A 20,169-nucleotide genomic window follows, 5' to 3' on the forward strand; every position below is an offset into this window, starting at 1 on the left:
CAACTTAACATTCCAAACTATATTATTCACATTCCACCCTTCCTTATGAAAGCACACGCCATTTCTAACCAACCAAATGCTCCGCGTTGTAGTTATCCAAATAACATCCAGTTTTCTATCCAACACCTTTTTACTATGGAAAAAACTGTGCCAATCCATAAAATTTGATAAACACGGTTCTTAAAAAAAAATCTTTACCCACCCAAAAAGCTATTTCTCTCCAAATATTTTTCACCACCCAACAACCAAAAAAGAAGTGATCCCTAGTTTCCGCACAATAGCCACAAAAAATACACTTTAAATATTCCGAATGAAAAGACATACCTCTAATCACCAAAAGGTCCTTCATTGAGAGCCTATTATGAAAAAACCTCCATCCAAACGCCTTTATCTTGAAAGGCACTTGCATTTTCCATAATAGGCCAAAAGCTTTCGCATGTCTAATTGGCGGACCAAACGGAATCCGTAAATTCTCATAATATTCATAACATGAGGCCACAGTAAATTCCCTCTCCGAATTTCCAGACCAAACCACGGTGTCCTTACCAACCGTCCACCCATTGAAATCCTCCAACCGGCCCTTTAAAGACAATAATTGAACCGATAAAACCAGATCCTCCTCCACTAAATCGGACAACCCGATATCACCCCACCGCCACATATCATCCACCATATCCCCCATTGCCACCAGCGACACATTCTTCAAACGAGAAAAAATAAATAAATCTGGGTACACCTCCTTTAGAGCTTTTTCATCCAACCAAATAGAATTCTAAAACGGTGTGTTATGACGATTATGGATAATAAATCTACTTCTATCAATAATAGGATCTTTTAGAATAGAAGAAGAAGTAGCAGAAGAATTAATCTTTAAAATATCTTTCCACCATACGGAACAAGATGAAAGAACATTTACCTTGCCATTCGATCCGCACACCTGAGATCAAATCGTCGTACCGCATTTTTAAAACATTTAATCACAAGGAGTGGTGCCCTTGGAGAATCCGCCACCTCCACTTATTGAGAAGAGCCAAATTAAACATAGCCAAATATTTTATACCTAACCCTTCATTACTCAAAGGTAAAGTAACACCCCCTACTTTATCCAATGAATGCAACTTCTATCTTCCACTCCGCCCCATAAAAATTTACTTTGCACACTAATGAATTTTTTCACCATTTTTTCGGCATCTTGAAGAAAGACATGGTGAATATGCACAACGAGCTAAGAACAGACTTTAAAAGAGTAATTCTACCTCCCAAATTCAAGAAGCGATTCGTCCATCTCTCCAACCGCCTTCTCATTTTCAACAAACACGTGGCCTCCTTCCTCGGGTTGAAACCGATAGGAATACCCAAAAAATAAAAATTGTTCTCTTCCAACCTACAAGATAGAAAGTGGGATACCGCCTCTAGGAAATGATTATTAGAATTAATACCAATCAACTTACTTTTATGATAGTTGATTCCAAGCCCCGACACTACTTCAAAAGCCTGAAGCACCACTCGAACCACCCACACATGTTTCCAACTACCCTCTCCCACTATAAGAGTGTCATCTGCAAATTGAAGAATATCCACTTCGCACCTTCCATTAATGGAGTAGCTTTGAAATTCACCCATTGCAGCAGATTTTTTACAAGCCCCGTAAGACCTTCCGCCACTAAAACAAATAAGAAAGGTGGGGGGTCACCTAGTCTTAAACCTTTAGAAACCTTGAATTCCTTGGTTGGACTTCCGTTGACTAAGACCGACATATTGCTAGAAAACACCAAAAGCTCCATCCATCTTTTCCACTGTTCACCGAAACCTATTCTATTTAACATGTATCTTAGAAAATTCAAATCCACATTATCGTAAGCTTTTTCAAAATCCACTTTGAAGAGAACACAATTTCGCCGTTCTCTCTTCGCATGATCCACCACCTCATTCGCCACAACCACTCAGTCTAATAATTGCCTACCGGGAACAAACGCATTTTGACAAGGAGAAATTATAGAACTGAGTACCACTTTTAATCTACCCGCCAAAAGTTTAGCCATCACCTTGTATAAATATCCCACCAAACAAATGGGTCTAAACCCATCCAAACCGATCGGGTTGTTAGACTTAGGAATTAACGTCAAAAAGGAGGAAGTGATTCCCTTTGAAATAGAACGTCCTTGAAAGAAATAGTTGAAAAAATTAATAACATCTTCTTTAATAATATGCCAACATTTCTTTAAGAAAGGAAAGGAATAACCATCTGGCCCCGGGCTTTTCGACCCTCCACACTCCCACACTGCCTTCTTAATTTCTATCTCTTGGAACAGTTTCTCAAGATCTGTCACCTCCTTCCTATTGATAGCCTTGAAAGGAATGCCTTCTAACAATGGACGTTTCACTTCCGAATCCAAAAACTTGCGCTCAAAATGGTTGAAAACCTCCTCCCTAACCTCTTCCACCAATTCCGCCGTTCCTCTCGAAGAAATGACAGGTCCAATATGGTTGCTTCTTCTTCTTTGTCTCATTACTTTGTGAAAAAATCCACTATTCGAATCGGCCTCCTTAAGCCAAGATAATCTAGATCTTTGTAAAAGCATGTTTTCTTTAATCCGTAAATTCCTCCAAAATCTACAAGACGCTTCTTTTCTAAAAACAAGATCATCCTCAAAAGAAGAAGAAAGTGAAGGGAAATCTAACCTTTCATCAATGACGTTGATATCATGAACTCCTTCCTCTACCTCCAAATCGATCCTCCCGAACACCTCCTTGTTCCATCTCTTGAGCTTATCTGTAATAAGTCTAAGTTTCTCCTTTAAGACAAAATCTCCTCTTCCATGGACCTTCAAGCTTTTCCACTCCTTTTCCACAAAAGGTATAAATGATTCGAAAGAGAACCACTCATTGTTGAATTTTAATGGTTTCGGCCCCCAATTGTGCTTATCAACCACAATCCAAATAGGACAATGATCTGATATATCCCTATCTCCAACCATTTGGCCAACGACGTCCCATCTATTCACCATGGTGCTAGATAGAAGGAAACGATCAATCCTACTCTTTATTTTTCCATCCCCGCTAAATCAAGTAAATTTTTTTCCTTTACACGACACGTCCACCAATGCACTCTTGTAAATAAAATCCACGAAAAGCTCGATATCCTTATTATTCACCAAAACCGCGCTTCTTTTCCTCTCCCTACCATTCTTGATAGCATTAAAGTCTCCTCCCATAATCCATTCACCATCATTAAAAGACCTCTTCAAATCAAGAAATTCATCCACATGATTTTCTTCTTATTGGTTTCACAAGAAGAATAAATGTTCACAACATAGTAAGGATTTTCCTCCCATCTCACCTTTATCCCCAAAAAACCATCACCTTTAAAACTATTCAACACCTCCATACTATTATTCTTCCACAAAGTAATTAAACCCCCCCGATATACCCGCCGAATTAGAGAAAGAAAAACTCATCTCCGGATATTTCCAAAAACTATTTTCCCCAGCATCACTCATACTAGTTACCTTTGTTTCTTGGATAAGAAAAATGTCCGCTTTCCCTTTGATTATAATAGAATTTATTCTCCTTCATTTGAGTGTGCTCACTCCCCATCTTATATTAAAGAATCCTATAATCATTGAACTTTGTTTTTGCACTCCTTCTTTCCTTCCCCTACTAGATTAAAACTTTTTTCCTCACCCTCATTATAACTTAATTTTGTGCCTCCCCTCTTTGTCTACCACCCCCAAAGCAGCAATAGCCGCCCACAGTTTATCTCCTACATCCCGCTTTAAGAACTCCCATTGCCTTCCGTTATTTCTATAAATATCTGATTCCTCCGATTGTTCCCCATAGCAAACCGAATAGCTTCCACTTTGGTAGCTTCCCGCCCCCAGTGTTCTGACCAAAGGCAGCTTCCCCTCAGCCTTTCGGTTCATTATGTTCCCACCCTTATTCTTTATCCCTCCAACTCTTCCCTTTATCCTCCTGTTATGCTCATTCTTTGTATTATTACCACCCTTCTTTGAAATACAAACAGAGTCATTCAATTTGATAACTTTCAATTTTTTCCCATCACACCTACCCCCACAAACCCCTTCTGTACAATTCACCATAGATAAAAAAGAGTCTTTGTTACCCATATTAGAGGCTGCCACATGCTCAGAGCTATTGGACAGTCCAACATAGGTTCCTTCCTTTAACTCCCCCTCTCTTCTTTTATTGAACTCAGTCCCAGCAAATATTACTGGGAAAACCGGTAGCATACCTAAACTCCCAGCTTCATTATTACGAGTCACAGAATTATTAGACGCAGCATTCACGCTTCTGCCCTCCACTTAGAGAGCCTTCACTTTAAAAAAAAAACAGCATCCACTTAGCGGACATGCGATTTTGCAGAAAAAACCAGCAAACTCATAACTGCGAAAATCACATCCTACTACTCAAAATCACTTCCAGTCATCAATAACCAGCAAATACAACTACTATTCATCATTATTAAACAAAATTCATCATCAAAATCATGTTTAATCATACAAATCCATAGAAATTAGCATAAATCGTACATTTCTAGGTTTTCATGAAATTGCAAAGATGAAGAGATTCACACAACCAACACATTACCAATCATATGGTCTATAAGAACTTGGATTCTAACCCTTACCTCTAGTTCAAATCCACCCTCTTGATGAAAATCTACAAATCCCCTCTTTGTTCTTCTCTTGCCTTTTTCTCTTCTTTCTACCCTTTCTCTTTTCTAAATCTAGGTTATCTCACAAATTTCTCTATTAGCTCTTAATTGTTATTGGGCTTAACGCCTTAACTCATCCAACTATCCTTTCTAATTCATTTAGGCCCATTAGCTAATTTACTATATTTTTACCAATTACTAATTAGCTAAATTAACACATTAGCACATAATTAAATAATTATCACTCAAACAATAGTTAAATAAAACACACAAACATCAAATAATTCCAATTAAATAAATATCTAATAAAAATAGGATGTTACATTCTCCTGTTGCCAAACAGAATCTGAATCACTGGAATCACCTTCTGAGGATTGTAAAGCCTGTTTTCTAACACTCGAACAGAACAAACCAGCTGGGTTTTCTCTAACAAAGAGTCTACAAGGACTCCCTTCAATGTTCACAATCACAGTATCTAGAATTGAGAAGTAAATAGGGATGTTCACCATAACTCTAGCAACATCGAGAGCATCACCTTTAGACGTATTATCGTCAACACAAATAAAATTGCCCCAAGTTCTAGCCAATGCGACGAAGAATTCCGAACTCCAAACATGAGCGAGAACACCATATATCCTGAACCAAGTGTCCCTGCTGAAATCAATCTTCCCCACCTCCCACTTCTCAATCTACGAAAACAAAGACTTCCACCACACTTCGCCCTCTTCAACAAGATCACGGATGAATCTCTCCTCCCTCTCTTCAAGCAAACAAAATTTACCACCTAGAGGAGTTACCTTGATCGCGAAAACACCCTCCATCTCCAAATGAGTTTGGATATTGTATACGGATCCTGGTATACTCACCTTACCCACGTATGCCTTCTCGAACCTGCTTCTAAGAACACTATCAGATTGAAATCTCAATAAGATATTCTCCTCCTCCTTGTTCTCGAACCGCCCAGTAGCTTTGGTCACTGCTTTCGCATAAGAGACATTATTCCTTCTGAACACCTCGCTTTCTCTAAACCTGTTAGACGTCGTGCCTTGCTGAGCAACCTTATCGGTATGGACTCTCCCCGTAGCCCCCTTCCTCCCAACCTCTCCTATATGCCCCCTCTGGTATCTAGGAAAATTAACGTGAATCTTCCTACCCTCAATAATAATGTTGTCCGAGCGAACCGCCAACAACCTACCATCCTCCACCTTGATAAACCTTGCAAAACCAAAGCGCTTCCCAAACTTGTTTCTTCTCGGTGAAATAGCTACCTCCACCATTCTCCCTGAACAGCCTAACAATTCGAAGAGTTCCTTGGCCGTGTAATCCTTTGGGAACATAGAAACATACATAGAGGTAATCACCTTGTTCGCTAAATTCTGATTCCTTCCCCCAAACGGGAAAGTATCCCATCTTGGTCCAGAACGCTTATTGTAAGAAACCTTCTTCCAAGCCTCTGTCTGCATAGAGAACCAACACGCTAACACCAAAAGTTGAAACAAAAGCGCAACTGATCAGAGTAAACTAGAAACTAAAATTCTCAGTCAATCCTAGTAACCGTGAAATCCAAACAACTTCCCTAATAAGGTCCTTGACCCTAAGGCCAAGAATTTAAACCGAAATCGAAGAGGTGTTGAATCCCAATGTACAGAGCTGATCGAAAATGCTGTCGGAAAACCTGTCGTGACACAGATTGGGGCGGAGATGGAGACCGCGAAACAAAAATCCCAAATCGCCTAGAGGTGCCATTCACTCTCTCTCTCTCTCTCTCTCTCTCTCTCTCTCTAGAGGCTACTTCATTCATATTTTTTTTATTCTAAACAATCATTTATCTCTTTTTATCTAAACAATTATCCATAATTTTTATTTATATAAAGAATCAATTTTCTTAAAAAAATTATTTTCTCTCGTTAAAATGTTTTATCCAAACACACTCTTAGAGTTCTCAATTATACATTTGAGATTTCGTTTAGGAACATGGGATTGGAAATGATAAGAATTAATTTGGATTGTTGGATTTGCAGTTTTTATATAAGTTTGAATTGATTTACCAAGATAAGAAAACAAGTTTCAAAGCAGATGAAAGTGGAATTATGAGTTTTCATAAAAGAGTCTGTGCACATTATTTGAAGGATTTAAGAAAATTAATTTTTGGAAAAAAATATACGAGTTGTTTGACTATAAGAAAATATTATTATTATTCGAGCCGATGTTAGGTTTCAAAGTGAATTTCCAAAATGTTTCACTTATGGAGATCAACGTTCCACAATATTAGACTCTAGAGGCGACCAATATTATAAATTGTAGTATTAGTTCTTTACCATTCAATTATCTCGGACTATCAATTGGGGCAAACCCAAAATGGAAGGATACATGGTTACATGTGATAAATATTGTGAAATCCATATCATTCAATTGGAAGAATAAATATTTATCCATTAGTGGTAGGATTGTAATTTTAAAATCAGTCTCATTTGTAATTAGGATTTACTTCCCCTCTTTCTTAAGGGATGCATCATTTTTTTATGGGGAGGTTGTGGAAAAGAGGAAAAATCAGGTGGGTTTACTGGAGTAAGGCGTGTAGACCGTAGACCATTAGAAGAATGGGGTTTGGGTATAAGGGACTTATGGCTTTTCAACTTAACTTTACTAGATAAATGGACGTGGAAAATTAGAATAGGAAAAAAAGGGTATTAGGTATGATACCTTGGTAAATAGATATGGAAGAAACTTTGAAGAATTAAATTTGAAATCAAACAAAGTCTGAAGGTGGTTGAAGAACATTCGTAATTGAAATTTTGAAGGAATCAAGTACATAAGTGAACTCTCGGGAAACGAGGTATATTAGAGTTTATCATCAGATGGCATGCCTTCAAATAGACCCTATTGACCAAAGGTATAGAATATGAGAATTCCTACAAAAATATCTTGCTTAGGTGAATATTATTCCAAAATAGAATTCTAACAAAGGTCGATTTAGTATAAAAAAAAGTGAGTGCTAGCGCATGGGTAAAATACGTGTGGGAGGCTACGGGAGAGATGAGACGACTTATCACCTTTTGTTTATTGTTCAGTTTTTGCAAGTGTTTGGAGTTCCATTTGTAAATGGATAAATGTTTATACTGCCTTACTTGATGATGGTTGGCATTACATTACATTAAAAAACAAGATAAGTGAAGGAAGAACAACATCAAAGTACCTTGAGATGATTTAGTTTCCATGTGTTTGGGGCATTTGGAAGTCAAGGACTAGCAACACTTTTCGAGATGAGGAAATTCTCATTGAAAAAGTGGTAGATGAGGCAAAAACGTAATCCTGGAAATGTCTGAAATTAAAAACGTGAATTTTTCTTCCTCGAGGTTGGACACGATGTTTGGGACAACTTGTCCAACTTGTTAAACAGACAGATTTAACACAATATGACAACAATAATAATTCAAAGTAAAATTGTAAAGAACACAAGAGAATTGGTAAGCCAGTTTAGTGTAACTATACCTACGTTTGGAGGGCTTCTAACCAAAGAAAGAAAATCCCCTCTTCTATAGAATTAGTGCAAAGTGTATTAGATGAACAAGCTCTTTGTCCAATGCCCCTCTTCTTGATTCTATCCTAGTATCTTTCTATTTAGGACTCCTCCTAAATATGAGAAACTCTTTCACTTTCTCTAACCACTAACCCTAGTTATCAACAACAATAATCATAATGATGAATGTTGAATTACAACTCAACTAAACAAACCAACAACTATGCCTTAAGATACTAATGCAGACGCTAGAGTGGTGTACAAGCAACACAACAAACAGGGACTTAAGACTATAAATCATAACACAAAAATCTACAACTAGGCTCGTAGTCTTTAAAATTAGAATGAGTGTCTTTAAATAACAACCCATAAATGAGCTTTTCTTCAATGGTCATTTAAATTTCATTCACCAGATATGGTGGAGATTTGGTTAAGATTTGTTTTTCTAAATAAAATCCACTAAAATATTTGATTTGATTTGAATTTTAATGTAAGTCTCCACAATTTAAATATTGATCTTATTAAATTATCAAACAAATCTATCAAATTAGATTTCTAAAAGACCGCAATAAATCTGATTGAAATACAATAAAAAATTAGTATATAATATAAAAAATAAGCCTTTGGTGTGGGTATATTGAGCTAGTCAATAACTGTAACAGTAGGAGTCTTTGTTGTCATGTGTTTTCAACATTGTTCCCTCCCCTCACATGATTATAATTCAAGTTTGGTAGGGTACCCTATGCCACAAAAACCACCCAAATATATGTAAAATACCATTCAGTAGTTACCGTTAGGAAATCACAAACGCAACGGAAAAATCCAACAAGACAAACTCTCTCAAATATCACATGTAATTTAGAGACAATCAACAAAAAAGAAAAACATCAAACAACACAACACAATTTTATCGTGGAAAAACCTCTGTTTACTAAAAGTAAAAAAACTACGGGACCCGTAGGCCACTTAAAATCTCCACTATAATCAACAATGGGTACAAACAAGGTTCTCTCCATTACTAGTTAGAGGTATACATCAATATCATCAAGATTTGCAATTAATCTTGGAATACAACAAGAATCAAAAGAGACAAAACAACCCAAAAACACCAAGAAATTCTGACCTCAAAGATGGACTCGAAAGACCAACTTAGAGAGCTCTGAATCCGATCACCACCGTTCTGAATGTGCTCTTATAAGTTATGAATGTTGTTTTACAATTTCAGGACGATCCGACTGTTGGATTTTGCGCGGTCTTCAATTTTCTGGAACTGATTTGTGCAGAATTAGGTTATTCACTATTCTCTCTAATTTTTCTTGTTGTCTCTCTCACACAATGAATGAATAATCTAATTATCTTTGTTGGGTAATAACGAAGGCTTACACACACATGGGTCACTAACCCACATCCATTTGGGCCTCTCCAAATAAGAGAGAAAGCCCAACAAACTCCCCGAACGACTAGTTGGAGGGCAATAACAATCCGACTTCCATAGGATAAAACTAAAACTTTCCCCTAGGCAACACTTTTGTCAACACATCCGAACCATTTCCATCAGTGTGAATCTTCTCGAGCTCCATCAACTTGGAATCTAATGCATCACGAGTCCAATGATAACAAACATCAATATGCTTCGACCTCGAGTGAAAGGAGGAATTCTTCGATAAGTGAATGGAACTTTGATTATCACAAAACAAGACAATTTTTTCTTATTTCACACCAAGTTCCATTTCAAATTTCCTCAATCATAACAACTCTTTTGACGCTTCCACGACGGCTATAAACTCGGCTTCAGAAGTAGAGAGTGCAACACACTTTTGCAATTTTGATTGCCAAGCCACGGCTCCCCCGGCAAAAGTCACCATATATCTCGAAGTAGATTTTCGATCATCCAAGTTTCCGTCCAAATCCGAATATGTATACCCAACCAACATAGGCTTCTTGCATTCCAAAGTTAGTCTCAAATTCGAAGTGCCACGCAAATATCTCATCACCCACTTCACGGCCTCCCAATGATCTTTTCCCATATTTGAGAGATAATGACTCACCAACGGCCGACGAGTACGGAATGTTCTTCATACTCATCTTTTCTTATGACAAGTACAACTTCTTCTCATTTCGATCTCAAACAATTTCAATACCAAGAATTTTTCGAGCCTCTCCTAAATATTTCATGACAAAAGATTCACTCAAAGTGTCTTTCAACTCTTTAATTCTTGAAATATTCTTTCCAACAATTAGTATATCTAAAGAAGTGGAAAGATAAAATTTTCAAGTGAAATAGCTTACAAATTTGACTATGTTGCCGAACGAATGGCTCAAACTCAAAAAGATTAAACAATGAATAATTTTTTTCACATGTCAACTTAAAACTGTTCAGAGTTTACCAAAACATATGTCTCTTAGTGTAAACAAACCAATCAATTAATTAATCAGAAACATCACAAATCCTAAAAGATAATCTATTGTACGAATCCTCTCTATAACAACAAAAAGGTAATATGTGGAATTTTTGTTTCAAACTTTACAATTTGAAAAAATAATACTGTAACTGATTCTAAGAATGAACATAATATTCATTTTAATTTTTTATTGTTAAACTGACATTTATTCAATATTGTTTAAAAATACCCATAGCAAAATTATGCGTTTAAAATCCCGGGGTACATTCTCCCGCCACTCTCCTGCATGGAGTACTGTAACGGTTTGAATGCTGGCCACATTCCCAAGCTCTTGCTAATAAATTGTACAACTTTTTCTGCCTATAAATCAACATAGCCTTTTGTTCCGTTTTTGATGCACACGAGTACACCTTTCAAACATGGCATTATTTTTTTCTTCAGCCTTAATCCAAGTTTCCCTCAATCTTCTACTTGATGCAACAAATCTAAAAGTTCTATTCGCTGAAGCAGCTAAAAATGTTGCTGGTTTTCTCTTCGAACGTCTTCGCTATCCTGTTGACAAAGTTGTAAAACTGGTAACCAAGGGGGTTGAGTTGGGAATTGAGGCGGTAAATGATATCAATATTAATCTCTATTTTTAATTTTTATGTTTAATTTCTGTTTCTATTTTTTAAAGAAATATGATTACTGTTCTATCTTTAAACTGTTTGATTTTTTTTTTCTAATAGGGAATCAAGCGGCTCGTGAAATCTCGGAAATCCAAGAAGGCCTTGACTCAAGATTAGTTTGAATTTTAAAATTTTATGTTGTAGTTTCAGATTTCTGATTTTGCATCATGTGTTCCAAAATGTTTTGCTTGAATGATTAAGTTGAATTTATTCTTGTCTCAAATATAATTGAGCAATGTTATCATTAGCACTCATTAATAGTAAACTTGAGTTGGTATAACATGAAGGAATTGATTCTCACAATAAATATGTTTCACTTATGCTGGAAAAATAGACTTTTTAAACGTGTGATAAGAGTGAACTTTCATTACTATTTACTTCTTTTTATGTACAGGTAACTTTAAAGTTTTATTAATTTTTGAAGGATCTGAAATGATTAAACAAACAATTTAAACACAAATATGTTTCCTAAATAAAACGTACTGTATAATTTAAACACAACAATGTAACAAGAGCCAAGAACAACACCTCAGTCCCTTCTGAACAACACCTATGCAAATCAACTATTTTTCTTCATATTAAAACCCTACATGAAGGAGAGAAAACAGATAAAATGTATATCAAAGTAGATGAAAAATTAAAAAAATTCATTTTAGTCTCCATATTTTAGCATTTTCCATTAACACCGATTGTAAATGACATGAGCAAAAGACACCTGGATATTCTAGTTAACATCAATCTTTGAAGAAGAGACTGCTCGGTTCCCATTATTTTCAATTTTAAAAGAAGGTTGGTTGTGTGGCAAACTAGATTCTCGCTATGGGATGGTTTTCTTGAATTTCGTTTTATTCTATATGTTCATGCTTTTCTTCTCTTTCTACAAGGCTACTAGGATGATCATCAATGTGTTAATAAAGATCTAAAGAGAGTTTTTATGGAAGGGGGCGTGGTGTTTAGAATATTTTTTGGGATTCTATTTGTTTGTCTAAAAGAGGAAGGAGGTTTAAGGGTTAAACATCGTGGCTTGTCCAATTTTGCTTTGTTAAGTAAATGGAAATGACAAATTTTAAATGATGGCCCTTTGTGATTTGACATTTTTACATGGAGGTATGGTGACGTGAAGAGGGAGGTTCTACGTGTAGCGAGTAAGATTTGGTGGTCCTATTTGACAAGTGTTGGTCCTATTTTAAACCTTTGTGTGTCTGCGAGAGAGTTATTCTACCAATGGATGATAGTAAGGAGTTAGTGTTGTTTTTGGGCAGTAGGCCTTTGTATCTCATGTGTACCACATTGTTTGAGTCAGAATAACGCTATGGGGAATGATGAATGGATGAGCTCAATAAGGTTTCACGGAGGATCAAAGAGGTGATTGCCCCTAGTAATACACTTTCGCATTAAGTGGGAGATACGTTATTGGAGTCGTGCGGAGGAAATGAGGCATCAGGTGTGTGCGCGCTTAGTACACAGTATCAGGCCAAGTGAAGTTGATAAGAATATCAATAGATGGATTGTAAGGTCTGTCAAAATTGTTGAAGAAATTATAAGAGAAGAGTGATCAACATCGCATGTAGGTAAGAAATTAGTAGTTAACACCACGAGGATTTAAGAGTGGTGTCTATCCAAACAGATTAAAGTGGTGCATCTGAAGAACTCAATTGTAAGAAAAGGTTAAAAGTTAATCCATAATTGAGAATAAAAGTATGGTTAGATCATGAAGGTTTTGAGAAGTCACGATAGAATGAAGATTTCCAATAAAAAGAAGTTGGAAGTTAGAGTGTGCTAGAGAGTTGTACATCGGGCAGAGAATTGAAATCAAGTTAAGCCAAGTGTTAACTTATGTCGGAGACGCAAGAAGTGTTTTCATCTCATTACTCAGAATAACTCGGGGGCGAATTTCAATTTAAGGTGGGACATGTAATATCCCATATTCTCTTAAATGTTTGTTAGTTGAGAGAAATTGAGTTACTAAATGTTATTTTCTTAGTCAATTGAGATAAATTGAATTTCTAAATATTCTATTCTTTGTCATAAATTGAGTTATTAGTAAGCTCAAATAAGACTAATTCTTACTCATTTCTCAATCCTAATTAATTGATAAATAAGGACACTTTGATAAATTTGATAAATGGCATTATTTTTAAGAAAAAAATAACAACGGCAAAATTGTCAATGGTCCACTAAAGGACAAAAGCTCATTACACATTATTTTCCATTCTCTATTATACCATTAATTTTTTCACTTAGTTTGTAAGAAAAAAAGAAGAGAAAGAAGAGAAAGGAAAAAAAAGAAGTGAAGAGAAGAAGAGGGGGCTCGTGGCGTAATCATCTTCATCATTTTCATCTCACCTCAATTCATCATTATTTTCTTCTCATGAGGTGGTTTCTTAATTAGTTTAGCCTTTGGAGAAAAAATTTACATGAAATTCGGTTTAGGATTTTAACGAATTCTTGTGTATTTGTTAAATTGAGAATTTAACCATGATTCTTGCTATATATATCTTAGGTAATTGTTGTTAACCCATAATGATAGGAAATTTCTTTATAGACCTCCCAACCTTCCATGTCACCTCCGGTGAAAAACCACATATATCTCTGATTTCGGAAATGCATTTCCGAAATGCAAGAAAAATGTGTTTTCGGAGATGCATCTCAGAAAGCGCCTTTTTTTTTCAAAATTTGTCTTATTTCGGAAATGCATTTCCGAAAACACCATTTCGGAAGTGCATTTCCGAAATACTGCGCGTTTTGCAGATTTAGCAAAACAGTCCCCTCCCCCCAAATCATTTGCCCTAAACCAATATCAAACTCAACCCCTCTGAGATTTTCTGCAAACCCACTTCCAAGGCTGCATCAAAGGCTTCAATCACCTTGCTATACTACATTCAAAAGCTCTCGAATCACTTCAATTTGTAAGTTTTATAATTGTTAGATCCATATTTTAAATGCATGTTAGGGTTGTTTTCAATTGCATAAATGATATAGGGGTAGGTTGTTAGTAGTATTTAGGTTGTTAGAAGCATTACAAGTTGTTTTGAAGTTGGATTTTGGGGTCTGCCATGGAAGTTGCAGAAAAGTTCCTCGCAGAGGTGTTTCGGAAGTTCATTTCCGAAAACACCTCCATTCCCAGTTTCGGAAATGAACTTCCGAATTGTATCAGAAGTGGAATTTTTTTTAGTTCTTTATGTTGTCTCGCATAATAATTGATTTCAATTGTTTTCAGGAACATGTCAGACAACCAAGCACGCATCAGACAGGGTAGAGAGACCCAGACTGCGTCGGCTAGACGCGAGCAGGCGGCGGCGCAGCTGGCGTCGACACGGGGACGGGGACGACATGTGCGAGTTCTCGTGGAGATGGACGAGGGTACCTCTGCATCTGGATCGAGGAGTCGTCTGGCTCGGGTATCTTCTTCCCTCCAGCGAGAGGAGGAGGAGGAGGAGGAGGTGGCAGTGCCATACCACGAGGCGGAGGAGGTACCGGATGTTAATCCTCCACTCGGGGAGGAGGATGAGCAGGAGGAGGGCTTCCCGGGAGGGCCCAGTGACACTTTCGTGCTGCAAACCTACCGCGATCACGTCGCTCGGCGTATCTTGGAGGGAGAGGTATTTTTTATAATTCGCCCGACTACATTATTTAACCGTTTATAATTTAGACGTTTATTCAATATTTTCTTAACGGTCTATTTAACATACTTTTATTTGTTTTTTTTGTAACTGGAGAGAGAGCCGTTGAAAATGGTGAACCACGCCCGGAAGGTTTTCAGTCTATTTAAACCGACTGCCGAGTGGTTTAACGACGCTGTGAGAGGTTCAGGGCTTAGTGGGCTCTGCATGACGGGGTATTCCACCATCAGCCACGGCATGCAGGGGGCCTTTGTAGAGCGGTGGCACAAGGAGACGTCTTCTTTCCACTTGCCGGTTGGGGAGATGACGATCACCTTGCATGATGTGCAGTGTCTTCTCCACCTGCCGATCAGGGGGGCGCTGTTGACCCACTCCCGGATCCAGAGGATCGAAGCCAGTGAGTGGATAGCGCTCTATTTGGGTATGGAGCTCGAAGCTGCTGACTACGAGTGCATCACGACATCTGGGCCTCATATCCGGTTCACCACACTGAGCCGCTATTTCGAGCACCACCTGGACGCGGCGGCCGATGCCGAGGATGCGGGTGACGACCTATTTACACATTATCACCGTGGTTGCGCTCTCCGGTGCTGGTACATACATGTGGTAGGCGCTGCGATCTTTGTGGACAAGAGTGCGAGGTACGTCGACGTGACCTACCTCCTCTACTTCATGGACTTGACCACCGTTCACCAGTGGAACTGGGGGGCAGCTACTCTGGCATACCTATACCAGAAGCTGAATGAGGCCTCCAACTGGAGGACGGGGCAGTTGACCGGATCCTGCACACTACTCACGGTACGTTTCATTTTAATTGTTTCGTATTTATTTATGTTTCGTATTTGTGTTTCGTATTTACTTATGTTTCGTATTTATTTATGTTTCGTATTTATTTACGGTACGTTACATTATCGTGTTTGTGTTTCAGAGCTGGATCATCTCTTACTTCTCCCGGATCCACGACTTTCACATTGATCCTGAGTACGTTGACGCCATGCCCAGGGCCGCCAGATACGTTCTCCAGAGGGGGAACAATGCGGTGGGACCGTACCGTGGGTACCTGGACCGCACGATGCACGATGACGTCACCTGGAGGCCATTCAGCGACTACACTCAGGTTGTCCTCTTTGACGGCATATCTTTATATTCTGGCTGGTTGGCATGCGGGACCAGCATCATGGTCCGGTATCTCCCTGAGCGGTGCATGCAGCAGTTCGGATTTGTGCAGATGATACCCAGGTCACCTTTTGAGGCTGCTCCCGACACAGTGACCAGAGTGCAACTCACTGCCATATTTGAGGATTGGGAGCATCATGTGGTACCGGAGGAGTATCGTCGCATTCGGGTCACCCAGGACTGGCACAGTGTGGAGGGGTACATCACATGGTTCTACCGGGTGTCACATCCTCTGCTGACACCCAACGCTCCCGGCGCTCCTAGGCCAGCACACGAGGAGATCCTGGAGAACCAGCAGGCCGAGGATGACCACGCCATTGATCTCCTGCCGATCTGCCAGCGGATAGAGATGCTTGGGCGGGACGCGTTGGATCGAGGTGTCGTTCATCAGGGCGGTCCAGAGGCAGTCGCCGTGATGGAGATGATCGTCACTGATGCGGGCCGTGCGGCGGCATACAGGCGGCAGAGGAGGTCCCAGGGAGAGAGGGTTAGGCATACCCAGTAGTGGTCGGGTTTTTTATTTTTTTGTTTTCGGATTGTATCTTTCGTACACTATTATTATTTGGATTTGGATCGGATCGGCTTGTATATATTAATATTTTTATCATATTAGTATATTAGTATTTTCTGTTTATATACCGCTTATTTTATTTGTCGTCTTCCTTTAATTAAAAATACGAGGCTGTTTCAAAAAACATAAAAAAAAAACACAGTTTCTGCATAATTCGGAAGTTCATTTCCGAAACCCCCCAAAATCTGAAAAAAGGTGTTTTCGGAAGTGCATCTCTGAAAACACCCCCCATTTGGTGTTTTCGGAGATGCACTTCCGAAGTCTGAGAAAATTTAAAAAAAAAAATACTTCGGAAGTTCATTTCCGAAGCAGGGGTAAACTGGGGTTTTCGCTGGGGGTGACCCCCATAAGGAGGTGGGTAAAGAAATTTTCTAATGATAAGTGTTGTTTATTCTTGTATGATTGTTGTGTTGTTGTTAGGTTGATGGTTTGTGTCACATATTGTTTTCAGGTGTTGTAAAATATGCATTGTTTTGTGTCTTAATATAAGAACATGTGTATTTGTCTCTAGTTAGAATTATGTTGTTCTAACCATAAATGAAAAGATTGGTATGGTAGAATAATATATTTCTCTATATATGGATTAAAGCATGTTTTTAAATGGGTTCTACATTCGAAGAATTGATCAAAAAAATTACTTCGTGTGTCGGCCTAAACTGATGCTAAATAAAGACGTGCAACAAATTAGCATTGCTGCGGGCCGACACTTTTTAAACACCTGTAACAATCTAGCGTCACAGGTAACCGATGATACATGATTATATAGTAATTAGCGTCACAAAGGGCAGACGCAAGATAACTACATACAACACAATTTTGTCGATTTTGGTCGATGCTAATGCTAATTATTTGTACTCTAGCGTTAGCTTATGTGTATTAGCATCCCTTTAGCGTTTCTTTGAGTTGACGCTAGAGTTAACATCGGATGAACACTACGCTTTATTGCCATCTTTGAGGTGTCCGCCTTGACTCCGACACTAGTATCCTTTAGCGTCGATTATATGCTTTTTAGCGAGGGCTTTTGGTCGAGGCTAAAATGGAGTTTTCTTGTAGTGAGAAACATCTCTTGGATTGAGTGGTGTAATAATCCCATAGGATGTTAGGAGTAGTTTTTGTAGTTTTTTGTTTTGTGATTGGTTGTTGTTTGTTGTTGGATTGCTTTTTTTTTGTAGTTTTTTGTTTTTTGTAGTGTTTATTTTTAAGGGTCATGCTAACGAGTGCCCCAGGGGCACTGGTTAAGCATTCCTAATAAAGAAAATATGTATATTCAATGCATTGAATATACACAATATTCTTTAAAAAAAGTCAATTATCTATGTTTTCATGCATTGATTACATATATTTTAGATAAAAAACTTATCTTTTTTACTTTATTAAACAATGTTCAATTTACCTTTTTAATCTCTTAACGAGTGCCCCTGGAGCACTCGTTAGCATTACCCTATTTTTAATTCCAAGTCGCCCCTTGCTTATAAAAAAACCTCATTAGTGTCAGTCAAGCCCACACTAAAAGTTATTATGTGTAAATATTTATTACTCTATAGTTTGTGTTAGTCAAACAGAGTCTATATGTTGATAAATAATTTTAAATATTTCATATGTTTATTTAGACATGGCTTAGTCAAATCTTTAATTTCTTTTTAATAAAAATGGTTTTATTTATTATCTAGCGTCGGCCAGACCTATGCTACTGAATTTAAAATATTTAAAAATAATTTGATAATTATGCATACTACGCTTTCAAACACGAGTCCTCAACCTTTGAGCAAAATTTAACCAACTGCGCTAGTTATGGTTTGTTAATTTTAATTGTTAAGAAATAAATAGTATTTATAATTTATTTTTAATTTTTGTTTCGCCTTCTGTTTTCCCTCATTCTTTTCCTTTTTTTTCTTAATTTTTCCTCTCTCATTTTCACTCTTTCTTTGCATATTCCCTCTTTTTTCTTCACTCTCTATTTCCCCTTTTCACTTTTTTCAGTTGCCCAGATGAACAAAATCAAAATTCTAATCTTCATCTAAACAAATCAAAAATCTTAATTTCCAATTCCATTTCGAGCCATTTTCAAAGGTTCCTTCAAAATTAAAATCTCCAAAGGTTTCAAATTCAATTAATCCATTTTCATATGAGGAACAAACTTGAAGCTTATTATCGATGCCATTCTACTTACTCAAGTAATTGTTAGAAATATACTTATTGGATTCATTCTTGTTTTGAAAACAGGAAATAAGGGAAAATCCTTGAAATATTTGTATTGGTTATAGGTTGTGGGAAATAACTTGTAAAATGCTCATGAAAGAAAGCAGGCTAGTCTATATAAGCATATTATGTAACTTAGTAAGAATCACTATGAGGTTGGAGTTGCACTTGTGGATATAATCTTTTTAAGAGAGGAGAACACCAATAGATTATAGAGTTTGGGGATAATAGGTATTTACCCCCTTCATACAGCGAGATTCGATTTACCCCTATTAATATATTTTTTTGGATTATCCCCTGTATTTTTAGGGTACCCCTAAACGTGTAAAAAACAGTGAAAAACCAGGGTAAATCAAAAAAACAAGTTTACAGGGGGTCCTAAGGGGGTAAATCATAGAACTTTTCATATTTCAAGGGGGTAATCCAAAAAAAAATATTAATAGAGGGGTAAATCGAATCTCGCCTATATGGTAGGGGGATAAATACCTATTATCCCTAGAGTTTGGGTATTTATCTATGGAACTATTGCCCCACTATTAATGTTTAATTGATTAAGTCATTTGATGGGACATAGTTAAAAAAATTGAGAGAACTTTTGGTTGAAGAGGAAGTCCTTTTGTTGTTTCTTAAGTATTACTTTTTGCTGGTAACAATATTTGGTTGTGTTGTGGCAGAGCTATTTAAGAAAAAATGTCTTTGGGATCTAAGGCTCTTATGTGATATTTGTAGTTGTTGGAAATATGTAGCAACACTAAAATAAATAAGATGTTGATGAAGATCGCATTTGAAAATTTAAAGTGTAAGAATTCATACTAACCTCTAGGTTCAATTTACTCCACTAATTATTATATATCAGATGCAATAAGAATTAACGGTGAATTCCCTTAAAAATACATTGAATATCTAACTATATATATAATAAAAATTATCATAAATAATAGAGAAACAGACAACAAGTTGCGCCAATACCCCTTTTTTAATGGCAAAACCAATTCACTTAAAAACTAGGTTCATTATTCTAGGAGATACAAGATTGCTATGTTTGAATCTTTGCATTCTATGTAAAAGATCAATTGCTTCTAGTGTTAGAAGACTAAAAGTGTCAAAGACAAATAGTTTGAAAGAATGTTAATTGTTTGATTTTGGATTCAGAGGAGGTGAATGTGTTGGATAAAAAGAATTAGGGGTGCAAATTGATTTTATTGATTGATATTAGAAGTTATTGATTTATTTTTTTGATGCCTTTGAGTTCAATGCCAGGTTCCAAGGTTAGATAATGGAAATCCTAATCTCGGCTAGACTTTCGATTTTTATCAACGGTAAACAATGAGGTTT

Source organism: Vicia villosa, linkage group LG2 (genome assembly GCF_029867415.1).
Source record: "Vicia villosa cultivar HV-30 ecotype Madison, WI linkage group LG2, Vvil1.0, whole genome shotgun sequence".
NCBI classification, from domain to species: Eukaryota; Viridiplantae; Streptophyta; class Magnoliopsida; order Fabales; family Fabaceae; genus Vicia; species Vicia villosa.